We start from the raw sequence: 13,461 nt of genomic DNA, 5'->3' as shown, positions 1-13,461 counted from the left end.
TGGGTAAAAGTGTTAAGTATATTTTCTGATGGTATTGATATACTTGTCAAAGAAGTTCTAGAAACCTCAAATGTCGAAAGAGCATATGATAAGAATCTCCTTTCCTATCGCTACGTCAGTTACAGGTTAAGGGGTGGTTTGAATGGATAAAGGTAATGTTTGTGCAAAAATATAGTAGTTCTATTTTGAAATGAGAAATAATTCGCTTTTTGACAATTAAGGAAACTTGTGGTATTATTAAATAGAATGTCAGTGAAAGACATTGCGTTTGCATAGTGAATTATGAAGGTACTGAAAGGTAGTAAAGAAGGTGAATGAAAGAATTAATTTGAACAAATAAGGTAAGGCTATCATTAAAAGAAAAAACTGTTTAAAAGATGTATGTTAGAATTAAAAGTAAGATGTTAAAATTTAAAAAGATGTAACAGAGTAAAACCAAAGAATACTGGTAATTCCCATCTGGAAAACAGTAATTTGAGTACGATATTGAAAAAGTTGGTTTTAAGAATTTCTTTATGCCTGTGATGCAAAACAATTGCTAGTTTATCATGAGTGCTGACATAGATGCAATTAGTGCAGGAAAAATAGTAAAATTAGTATAGTTAGTGTCTCTAAAACATGAAAAAATAATAGTGTGAGCAGTGTAAATTCATTTGAAGTACTGAAATATGACATAGACTAAATATCAGATAATGTAAGAAATATTTTGGTATGTGTGGATGAAACACTGAACATGGTTGTAAAATTAGAAATGAAAATTATCAACACACTTAAAGGTAATCGGGATTTAAAACTAAACATGATGTTAGAAACTTTGAAGACCATAAAACTATATGAGAAAGAAATACATTTAGATATAAATGGTATTAAACTGTAAAGTTGTGAATGGAAATTTCTGAGTAAAACCTGTAGATGATCTATTATGATCGCAGAATAAAACAAGTATTTAAAAAATTGTAAGGAAATGTTTGAATATGGAGTAAATGAAAACAATTCATATCGTTAAAATGAATAAAAAGGGATAAAATGTTGGAATTACGAGTGATGAGACAGAAATAAAGACATTATAATAAATAAGTTAAACTAGAATTAAGAAATATAAACACAGAAGGGAAATCATGAACGTAAGAAAAGCAATTAACAGTTATAGACTTAAGTTTTTAAAAAAAATATTCGGTAATGTAAGGAAGATATTGTTGAACATGTGAAAGAAATTGGAAATTCCGTAGAAAATTTAGTAAAAGAACTAAGATCACGAAAAATAAACGTTTCTTTTTAAATAGAATTTCAAACCACTAAGTTAAAGTGTGTGTAGAATACTAGAATGGTTTAAAAAAAAGTAAATGAAGTTAAAATTCAGAATATATTGAACATTATAACGTTAAAAAAAGTGTGAAATTGCATCTAAAATTAAGTAGTGTAACAAATAAACAGCATGTGCGGTAACGTTTGTAAAATATAATATATAAGTTAAAAATCAGGGTATGCTGAAATGGTATGAAAGGTATTAAAAAAAATAGTATGTGAAAATTAAATAAAATATTACAAATTAGAAACGTTAAGTATTAAAAAAAAATATGACAGTAAAGGAATATGTTATTATGAACAGAAAACCTGAGAAATAAGTTAAAGTTTCATGAAAAACTAGAAAGGATAAAAGTATTAGAATAAATTGATGAGTCGATTCAAATTCCATTTTCTTAAATAGGCTTTTTTACCTGAATCTGAATGTATCACATCAGCTTAGTGGTTAAAATCTTCAAACTACTGAGCTGGTGAGATATTTTGTTTGAGAGTTCAATTCTATATTTTGAATAATAGAATATTTTTTTAAAAAAAAGAAATTTCTAAAATAAATTATTTTCTTTTTTCGTCCCTAGAGGATGCCATGAGCAATTCCTAAATACATTATTTTCTTTTTTCGGCCCTAGAGGACGCCATGACTCCGTTGCCAAATTAAAAAAACTAACTTTTAATGAAAAGCAGGAGGTCTACAACTCAATCAGTAGTCTACGAACAACTCAACTCCACTCGAAACCACGCCTCCTAGTGTGATGACGTTGCCTTTGGCCCCGCTCTCTGTGATGTCATTGACCACGCCCCCTGATCCACTGATCCACCTGATGCAGAATGCCCATTATCATGCTACTTACATATGTCTAGAAAACAACTGGAGAGTACAAGAAAGATTAGTCAAAAATAAAAATGGAAGGTGAAGAATAGAAATTCTAAGCACAGTTGCAAGAAGAAAACTGCAGAAAAGAACATCAAGCTGGATTCCAAAATAAGTGCCATTTTCTGTAGAAACCTCTAAAAGAAATGGTAGACAGATTTATGCCCAAACCGTACGAAATGTCATCAGAGAAAGGTGGTAACGATAGAGTAGCAAGAAAGGAAACAATACTTCAGTCTAGCACACCACTTCAATCTAGAAAACATGGTTTTTAAATTTATTTCCGGATTTGGTCTACATGTTTCTTGAAGTGCATTCGAAACCACAGCTTAATCCAAAGACGACTATTTTATTAAAAAATAATATCTGTTGAGTAAAATCTCAGCAGATCTAGTATTATTGAAATAAAATAGCTTGCTACACATTCCGCTATTCTCTCCCAATTGTAAATTAATCACTTTCCTTTGTGATTATTTATAGTCATACGGCACTGCAGTGCTGTGATCTTGCTTGAGAAAAGATATTACCCTACTATTCGAATTCGGTGGCCAATTTATGAGTTGATTAGGTGGACAGGTTGTCATCATAAAACCTTCCCAACCTGCTTCAGGTAAAGGTTACTGAAAAGCAGTATTCATTGTCAAGGATTTCTCATTTCTCAGTAATAGGATTGGAAATAGACAAATTTATCATGTTTTTAATGTGTTAACCATTTCATTACTGCTTAAACCGTGAGTAAGTAACTTTCGTTTTCTTTTCGCGATCGACAGAACAACTGGCCCATTGGGTTAGATGCTTATCAGCTTGTTGGATCCCGTCGATGGAATTAAAAAAAAAAAAAAAAAAAAACTCGAGCTTAGTTGTATGCCTTCCGGGATTGAAGGATATGCAAAGTGAGGAATACTGAAAAAAAGAACCGGAGCATGGAGAAAAAGTGCATAGTGTGAACGCTGTTTTTGAGAATAGTAAGTGGAAAATGCTGATGACCGCTTATCTTGACTCCTGAAAAGTTTCTGTAATTTGCAAGGAGATACTATGACATTCCAAAGAAGTTGTATGACATGTGCTCACAGTTGCAATGCATACCAATAGCTATGCCATTAGATTAAAAACAAGCTGTTGATGTTACATTACCAAGAGCTTTGCAAATCTGCAATTCGTTACGTAGTTCTGTTAATTCTATACATATATTAGACACTTTTTCACTGTTATGGTATATGTTGGGCATACAGTTATAATAAGGGAAGGATGTAGATACATGTACAGATGTAACAGATGAAATCAGTTCAAATATTTATACGTTACAAACCATGAATCAAAATAGCTTACAAATTAGGTTAATAAAAATTTACGTGGACACACAATGCGATTCATTATTCAACCACTAATCGCAAGTTATACTGGGAGATATGCAAACTCATATATCCATATTATGCACTAATAGTAATTACAAGCACAATAAATATATGCTGAAGCTAATAAGCTAAGAAATGAAATAAGTTGAATTCCCCCCCTAATACTGCGGCACCATGGGGAGAGGAATATAAGTTTTGTAACTCAGAGAATTACACTAATAAAGATAATGTCATAGATAGGTACTAAATGAATTAAATAAATACAACAAACTATATGCACGGATTGATTTAAGCAATTGCTGTTTTGACAAAATGGTAAAGAATCTCCGATTGCTGCAGTTGGAAACGCCGTCGAGGGAATGTTATTCGATCCATACATTACGCCATCCAGAAAATATGAACACTACAAGGTAAATTTTAACATTAAATACCATTCGTATTCAATCATAGTCGAAAATCCAATTCTCAGTCGCCGCAACCGGCAGTCATCCATCAATTGAAGGCCACCGATTTATACCTCGAATTGCTGAACCTTCCGAAATATAAGGAATAAGATTTCAGCAGAATCGTATGATTCAAAGTTTTAATTATAACGCGTTTTCAGTGAGTAAAATGCCAGCAAGCTCTATTTCCACTAATTTAATCTATTTGTATAAGTATTATCGCTATTAGCTAATATACTGAAAATGTCCATCACGAGTACTTATTTTCTTAAAATTATTTATTATAGTTTGAGTCTTTTCAATTCTAAGTTAAAATAAGTAACCAAATAAAAAAAAATGTGTATTACTATACTAGCTGGAATGCTCTATTACATCAATTTCTTATAATAGCAACAGTCTAGAAGTTTCGTTACATTTCTCGAGTATCGAAACATAATCAAGAGCTGCATTATTATCAAATAAAAAAATCTGATGTGTACACCACATGACTTCCTTGTACGGAATATTAAATTATACGAAATTTTCCTGCATTTCATTTAAACATATTGAATTAACAGTTAAAGAATTTTGAATTAAGTTTACTTCGTCGATAGCGCATAAACCACAATAGAATAAATGCACTCTTTAAAGTTCACTATATTTATTTACCATAGCGATACGTCGGCGCTAGGTTGACTTAACAGCGTTACATCTCATTCATTTTATAACTCAGAGTGCACAAAAATTATATCATCTGAAGAATTACCACAAGTTCTATTAAAATACTATAATAAATCTAAAACGATGGTTAAAAGAAATTAAACAAATAATAAAGAAACAGTTTTTCATAGACAATTTAGCGCCTAATGCTCATGCGCTACTAATTAATTCAGTTCTCACTTCGTGGCAAGGCCAAAAATACATAAAAATTCAAAATATTTTTTATTAAATATTGAAAGATATAGAAAAACATAAAACACCAAGTGCAGTTAAAACAATTAAAAAAACAATTTTTGCAATTAAAATTACAATTTCTACGCAAAAACCTAATAACTTAAACGATAATTCCAGAATGAATTAAACATAATTTAATTCACAATAATAAAAAAAAGACATTACTTTGTTGTAGCAAAGCTTAGTTTCTCTAGATTGGCAACAAATCCACTAAATTTCAAATATAAACAAATATGGCTGCCATGCTAAACAAAATTAGGCTTAGCCGCACAAAATTCTTTTAAATTGTTGATAATTTCACAATTATTGCACGAAGGTTAACTAAAGGCGTAAAAACCTTAACCGGAAGATAAGAAGAACAACATAATTCAATCATTTTTAAAGCAAAAACTGCACAATTTAGAAAAGTGCGTCCGATTCCAACCAAAATGGAAGGTGCACATGTACATATTATAACAATCCTATACACAAAATTTCAACTTTCTGAGGCTACTCGCTTTTGAGTTATGCGAGATACATACGTACAGACCCGACGAAACTTGATCATTAATAGTCTGAATTCTTGCTCAAGTACTGACTCACTTGATGTGATTGTTGATTTTATAACTTCAGTTATTTTTCGGTCATGTTTTAAATCTACGCCTACTAGAAGGACTGGTATGAGAAAAGTACCTTGGTGGTCATTGGAGATTTCTATTATGAGGACAAAGGTTAACGCTGCTAGACGGAGTTTCCAGAGGACTTTTAGCAATGATATATAGGACTTGTATAAGCGGAAATACCTTGATTTAAGGAAAAAATACAATGAAATGCTTCTTGACGTCAAATTAGAGTCTTGGAGGAAGTTTCTTTCGGACATCAGTTATAATAATATGTGGAAAAAAATATAAACTTAGTATTAAAGAAATTTTATGAGTAAGATTGATATCTCGAGCCTTCGGCTTCTAAGCAGTAACTTTACGTAACGCTATTCTTGATAAAGCATTTCCTCCTGATTCTGTGAGGTTTGATAATGACTTTCATACTCAGTGGCGCTCATCTGCTCGCAGTGAATATGCGTCTCAAATTGATCCTCCTTTTTCGCAGGCCGAGGTTGATGATGTAATTCGTAATTTAAGGCTTGGCAAGGCTCCTGGCCCGGATTCTATTCACAATGAAATTATAAGATACTTTCATCGGCTTTTTCCTGCAGTTTTTCATAGATTATTTAATATATGTTTGAATCTTGGTGCTTTTTCACGAACTTGGAGGAACGCCCTCCTAATTGTGATACCCAAGAAACAAACTTTCAGTGTTCCACATGTGAATAATCTTAGGTGTACCTGTCTTCTTTCTTCTTTAGGCAAATGTTTTGCAAAACTAATTAGTAACAGAATTACAATGCATCGTACCCTTTATTTCATTTGGATGCAGAGCTTGGGGATTGTCTCTAAAGAGAAAATTAACTCTAATCGCCTGCTTCGAGTTCAAAGACGAATTTTACTGCGAGTTATAAGGGGTTACCAAACTATTAGTTACAATGCTGTTCTCACTCTTGCCAGATTTCCACCGCTGGATTTGTTTATGCCGACCTTTATAGATTACAAGAATAGTCTTGCAAACCCCTCCAGTTCTCATTTTGATCGTTTATTCCCCTTGTCTGTTCTTCCACATCCTTCTGTAAGACAACTAGTACAGATTCTGAATAGTATGGACACTGATGTAAATTCATTCTCACTTGTGTTGTATGCGGATGGTAGTAGGATTGATGATAAAGTTGGTTTTGCTTATGTTATTTTTGAAGATGATGTTGAAATTGAGTATCACCAATTTCGCATTAGAAATGAATGTACTGTATGTATTTCTGAGCTTCTGTGTATTAATTTCGCAATTAAGTGGATAATTAGCCAGGATTAACGTGGTTCCAGCTATTTAATCTGTACGGATTCACTCTCTTCCCTTAAAAATACCTCTTCATATAATGATATTATTGTTAATATACAGGGTATTTCAGGGTACTTTAATATACAATTTGTGCGTGGTCACTCGGGTAATTATGGAAACGAGAGAGCTGATTGGCTTGCTAAGAATGCAACTAAAAAGGATATTAATATTGATGTAAATAAAAATTCCAAAATCTTATTTAAAAAAAAAAACATTCAAAGCTAAAATGATTGAGCAACGGAACTGTGATTATATCTCTTCCGATAAGGGATCTGTTATAAGGTATTTCTTCCACTTCCCTAGCCTGCCTTCGAGGTGTAACGGTAGCACGCTGGACGGGTATTCCAGAGGTCCGTGGTTCGATTTCCGGCGAAGGCGGTTGCATATTTTTCATCTCTCCAGCTTTTCCAATTAACCTAATGACTCTACACTGTTACAAAAACATTCTTCCCAACTATTTTTGAAAGACTGAGAAGTAAAGACTTGTTGCTCAATTTTAAAGTTACGCAATTTTTGTCTGGACATGGTAAGTTTAAAGTTTATCTTGAACAGTTTAAGCTGACGTCTTCCAATTAATGTTATTGCAATCTTAGCGTTCAGCAAAGTGTTTTCCACCTGCTTTTTGACTACCCATTGCTTGATAAAGCAGGAAATGTATTGAAATGCAGATTAAAGTTAATTGGAATTCATTGGCGGCCGAAATGTTATGATTTTGTACCTTCAGCTTCGGCCTACCGAGCTTTCAACAAAAGTCAAATAAACATTTTAAATGATTTCTTTATAAATTTTGAGATTTTTGTATTTATTTATTTATTTATTTATTTATTTTTTTTGTGTGTGTTTTTTTTTCTTTGTGTATGATTTCATTGTTTTATTGAAAATTGATCTTATTACTTACAATTTTGCCTTTTTTACTTACGATTTGTAAGTCTCGTGTGATACTTTGTGGTGCACGAGAATTTCTTTCTCCTTTAAAAAAAAAAAAAAAAAAAAAAAAAAAAAAAAAAAAAAGATTATGAAAGTTGAACAGGAAAACAGGGAATTGGAAAACATAGACACATTTGAAATCGTACCTAAATTTCTTAAGAAAAGATTATGAAGATATAGCGATAGCATTCAAAAAAAATTTATCACATCGATTTTTATGCTTAGAATGTATAAGGCATTTCTCCCGCTTTCCTAGCGTGCTAGCGTGCCTTCGTGGTGTAGTGGTTTGCACACTGGGCCGGTATCCAGAGGTCCGTGGTTCGATTCCCGGCGAAGGCGTTTGCTTATTTTTCAACTCTCCGGCCTCGAAATAAACCTAATGACTCTACAAATGGAGGTTTAAATATAAGAAGGAAGCTTAACATAAGTCATGATTGACGTAATTTAGCCATGCCGCAATCAAATAAAAGTATAACTTTAATTGCGAAACAACATAATAACTCTGCAGAATGTTTTGAGTGCAAGAGAAGAACTGTCTGACAGAAAAATATGTGTCTCTCTAAATATACAGGCATATTTTTCACATAAGTTAATATAACAGGCAAAAAAACCTCAACTGTCTTTGTTAGAATTGCAGAGAGACATTACAGACATGATACTGTGACATGAAAGACCTTCCAAATGGAGAGGAAAGCTCTGTGACCATACGACTCTCTGACTCAGTCACTTTAATACACCATTGTCTTCACATGCATCAAAACTTTCATTTTGTCGCTGTTTTGCAGTTTGCAAAGATAAAACTATATCACATGCTACTGTCTGGAATTGAATTCATCGTATCATTCTTGCTTTTAGTGTCATTTTAGGTTTACTGTGTTGCTGGGTATAATATGATAGAGGTTTTTTTGGAGATCAAGGAATGCTGAAAAAAATTAATCACACAAATTAATAATGTTTCTGCACTTTTTTACGATTTCGGCTTATGAAAGGTTTCAGAGGCCTCTCTGTTTTCTTAAACATGTAAAACATGTAAATTAAAAGAAAGAAAAACATGTAAATTAAAAGGGTTTAAAAAAAAAAGATCATCGAAAACCGAATCGTTTAGGTAAAAAGAACATCTGTTGCAGTTAATCCGCATGTTTCCTACTACGATTATGATCCGTATATTTGAAATATACAGTCACTTTATTTAAACAAGCTGCTCTGTACTTGAAATTTTCATGAAATTTATGCTTATATAATGTAATAACACATATTTCCATACTTTATAGCAAATATTTACCTTATTTTTATAAATGTAGCAATATTTATTTACATTACAGCTTTCTAATAAAGGGATTTAGCATTTACAAAAGAAACCAATTTGTTCCAGCTTCTTCGGCAAACAGTATTGTTCCGGCACCGTTTAAATTAAATTATTAATACTTCAAACCTAAACATAATTTTATTAAATCAAAATAAAATATTCTTAAGAATTTAAGTCTTAAACCTGGCCTAAGATAAATGTTTAAGCATTTCATCTTAGATAACTTCCTTTCCTCTGCTATTACCCTAACTGGAAAGCAAATTCGTAAGGCTAATCGTGCATGCAATAAGAATACTAATAGCTTTTGTTGTTTAAACTTTTAGTATTTTATTGCTATTTTATGTAGTGTCATATTACTATCATATTCATCTATATATTAATGCATTTTATTATTCTAGTATCATATCTCCTTTGATTATTATTACTTATTTTTATGTATTATTAGCCCAAACGGCGTTAGCCCAGAACAGCTATTAATTTCGTTTTGGTATTTTGTGGCGTTTCACTATAAACGGTTTCACTTTTCAGATTGTTGCTACCAAATACTATTAGAGCCCTGCACTATATTTAAAGAAATTAAATAACGAAGAATTTGCAAGAATGTGTATATGTTTCTCGCACTGGTGAAAAACAACGGTACCTAGACATCAAAGTTTGACTACCATTCGAATATGGGCATCTGGAAGCCCAAATTTGGAATTTGGAATTTGTTTTATCATGTATATCATATTTCGTAAAACGTTAACGAATTTTTGATTAATAAACTCAACGATTTCAAAGCGAGCAATGGCAACACTGTACGGGGAAAACATTTTTATCTCCAGCGCTTGAGTGTGTGTATCGGAAATTCTAAAGATATGCTCTTTTTAAATTATTTTTTGATATTGCTGTTTAACTGAATTTTATGGTTTAAGTGTGAAGAACTTGATATTTAATTAATAAAGGTCACACACAAAACGTTAAAAAGCACCCCTTAGGGCGTAATATAAAATCTGAAAGAGTTCAGATTTTTTAATTATTTTTTATGTATTATTTTATTATTAATATCGTATTATTATTATTATTATCATATATTCCTTATAGTATTATATTTTAGCATTTTATTGTATTATTATTTATATTATAATATATATTCTTTATTCTCTCAGGCATTACGTATTGCTGTTTTGTATTATTATTATATCTCCTTTATAGAGTTATTTTCTTACGTCTGTAAGCCTCGTGAAACACGAGGAATTGTACATTTGTTTCCTTAAATTAAAAAAAAAAATCATGCTTTAGGATAAATATCTTGCAAAAAATACAAATGTACGAAGCAACTTTTTTTTTTTTTTTAATTTTTTTGCCGCTCCAGAAATGATATCCTGTATGCTGCACTATTCTGCAATTACATTTCCAACATTTTTTCAATCGTATATGGCTACTTATTGTACTCTCAATTGTTAGCTTAAATCATGTTGCAAATTTTTGCAATCGTTGTTTCAATGAAGAAAGTATGCGAGCTCTAGTTGGCCCGAAGAAATATCTTTAAAACTGCTTTCCTAGATCTAGTGGAGCCTCGCTGGAAAAGAACATTAATTTCTTTCCAATTTCTAATAATTTTGAATATAAATTGCAATAAAAAAGCAAAATAACACTATAGAAAGATAAGTAGAAGCTTCGAAGCAAAGTAAAATTAAATGTACAGATACGATTTCAAGAAGAGGATATAAAGAATCAGTTTGAAAAACTGTGCTTCATAAAGCAAAGAAGCCAAGAAGCCTAGCTGAAAGTTTAACTTGAACTGGTAAAATTATAAACATATGAGAAACAACCTCGTCTTTAATGGAATGGTTTCAGCATTCACTTATCAAACATTTATATATCGCACCCCATGACTCACCAGACTGCAGGTTTTGTAAGCACACAGTAACCGACGCTCATTGACACAGAAAGTATTTTAGTATTTCAAGCACTTTGTAGCTCCATTAAGAAACTGTCATTCGTAAGAAATGGCTGACGCCATCCGTAATCGGCCTCCCTAGAAGTAACGATTACAGAACCTATGTCACCTATGTCTAGAGGCGGACCTGCATACATGTTCACATATATTGAGAAATATCGGAGTAATGAATACGAATTCAGAATTGACGTGACCAATGACTGGCGGATAAGACTGCTAAACTCTGGTAATTCGAATCGGCTTCAAATCCCAATGAACAGATTGTCTGTAAGTAGTTTTTGTTTTATTCATGTGTAATATAAATACGTTTCTTCCGAGAACAGATCCCTTTCCCTAGCAGATAGTCTTTTCGTCAATCACTTATTTAATTATATACTGTGAAATGATTAAAATGTATATTTCTCGTAAAAGATGAAGTCCATATTTCACTCACCTCTCATAAACTAGGCTTTCTAAAATTAAATATAATATAATATCTTGATATTTACCACTAAATTCGATATTTACTGCAGGAAAAATCAGATATAAACCTGCTCTTACCTACGTGTGTGAAAGTCATTGTGAAAAATCCATAGATCGCAGATAGCACAATTTTTTGATTATCTAAGATAAGCATTTAGCATATTAAATGCTAAATAGATTAGCATATTAATTGCTAATTTATTTTTTCCTTGAGTAATTTCATCTTAAGTATTGTTGCTTAAAACAAGTTTTATATATATATATATGATGTTGTATGATCTTAAATTCATATATTTGGCAATGCGATGATAAAATGCAAAAGAGATGTTGTTCCAATTTTATGATGTTCACTTTGAAATATAATAATAGGGAACAATTTACCAGTTTTTGAAGATTTTCGTAATTCCCAGTTAATGATCAGTAACAGTTTCAGTGAACTTAGCAACTAACTAGAACTATGAAAAATGTTTTAGCTTATATATATAGACGATGATGCTTTTCCTTCGCATATGTAAATATGAATATTGAAAATTAAGGTATTTCCAGAATTCAGGAATCTGTTACTTGACCATAGTTTCTGTTACTGTATGTGTCAATATTACAAGATTAATATAAATTTATTTTTAATTGATTATTTAAAATAATATTAAATAGTAAATCATCTAGAAAAGAAAAACAGATTTGTCGACTTTTAGAATATGCAATTCATATGTAGATATCTTGGTACACAATGAATCATCAGATGAGAAAAGAAGAATGCTAATGCTGACACAGTGGCGCATAAGCCAGAGTAAACAAACTTACCGCCGGTTTTTTTCACTTTGACGTCATTCTAAAAATGCATTTCGTTTACACTAATTACGCTGCTACTTTTCAACTGTCACTCATATTCCATAGAGATATTAATGCACGATAACAGCAGTCCAGTGCTTAATCTTCTCATGCAAACACCATGGAAGCTGCGCATCATGCCAGACTTGGCAAGTGACTGCATTGTCCGCTAGAGAAAAGGGAAAGGATTTTGTCGCATTATTCTTTCGTTTGAGGACAGGTTTTCTTTTTCTTTTTTCTCCCTTCTCCTCTCTGTCTCCCAGCCTCGAGGTCCTTGTCGATCCTGGCAGGAAGTCAGCTTGGCAGACAAGACGAATTGAGTTGCTGTGACGATAGGATTCTTTCTCTCTCATTTTGACGTATCGAGACCGTCCCGGTTCAAAAAGCAAATATTATAGTTTCATATGCTGTCACTGCCAGACGGAATTATTCCCTTTCTCATGCATAGCGAACTAAGCCAGATGGAATGGATTTTGCCTGCTACCTTGTTACAGGAAAAGATTTTATCGAAACACATTTGTTGAGATAATGGAAGTAATATGTAAATAAGAGTAGGCAATTATGCTTTGCCATTCAAAAGAATATTTTATATTATTATGCAACAAAAGACATCCACTGAAGACAAATAAACAAGTAAAGGTTTTAGATTAATAATAATTTTTCGATTAAGAGATCAAGATTCGGAAGGATATGAGAACAAGGTGAGTCTCCTCCTGAATATACATTGCATTTCATATTTTAGAATAAAAGAAAATACTGACATTCACAACGAAAATATCTCGGCAAATGAAACTTGTCCGCAATAAATTATGCAGATGATCATTCAAAAATTTCTGCGATTATCTCGACCAAAGCATATCTTTCGCATAATGAGATCGTTTTGCAACTTAACCTTATTTTTTATTTCAGATTGCCGTACAGTATTTTGTAGGAATTGAGCCTGATATTTTTTTGTTTTATTTAATTGAAATGAAGAATGTTTTAACAACCATTGAACTCTAGGGCAAAATGAAAACGTAAACTATTTAGTAAGTGATTAAGGGTGCGTTGAGAGAGAGAATTTATATATGGATAAAATTTATGCGGTGTGAAAAGTGCGCATATTCACATCTTTCGATTAGAAAATTTTAAAAACGGAAGTTACTTCCATTCTCATATTACATTCC

General features: G+C 31.9%; 1 protein-coding gene across 1 annotated transcript in view; it reads right to left on the bottom strand.

Moving 5' to 3' along the window:
- The window catches only part of LOC118199327 (axotactin-like), a 260,812-nt gene extending 248,369 nt beyond the window's left edge, over positions 1 to 12,443 (bottom strand). The window contains exon 1 of the mRNA XM_085824186.1: positions 12,269 to 12,443. The gene's annotated coding sequence lies outside the window, so the exon portion shown is untranslated. The remainder of the gene's footprint in view (positions 1 to 12,268) is intronic.
- Between the last annotated feature and the right edge of the window lie 1,018 nt (positions 12,444 to 13,461).

This window comes from Stegodyphus dumicola, chromosome 9 (assembly GCF_044657685.1).
Source record: "Stegodyphus dumicola isolate Sdum_Otavi_A_Nest chromosome 9, ASM4465768v1".
NCBI classification, from domain to species: domain Eukaryota; kingdom Metazoa; phylum Arthropoda; class Arachnida; order Araneae; family Eresidae; genus Stegodyphus; species Stegodyphus dumicola.
This window is presented reverse-complemented; position numbering and strand designations above follow the sequence as displayed.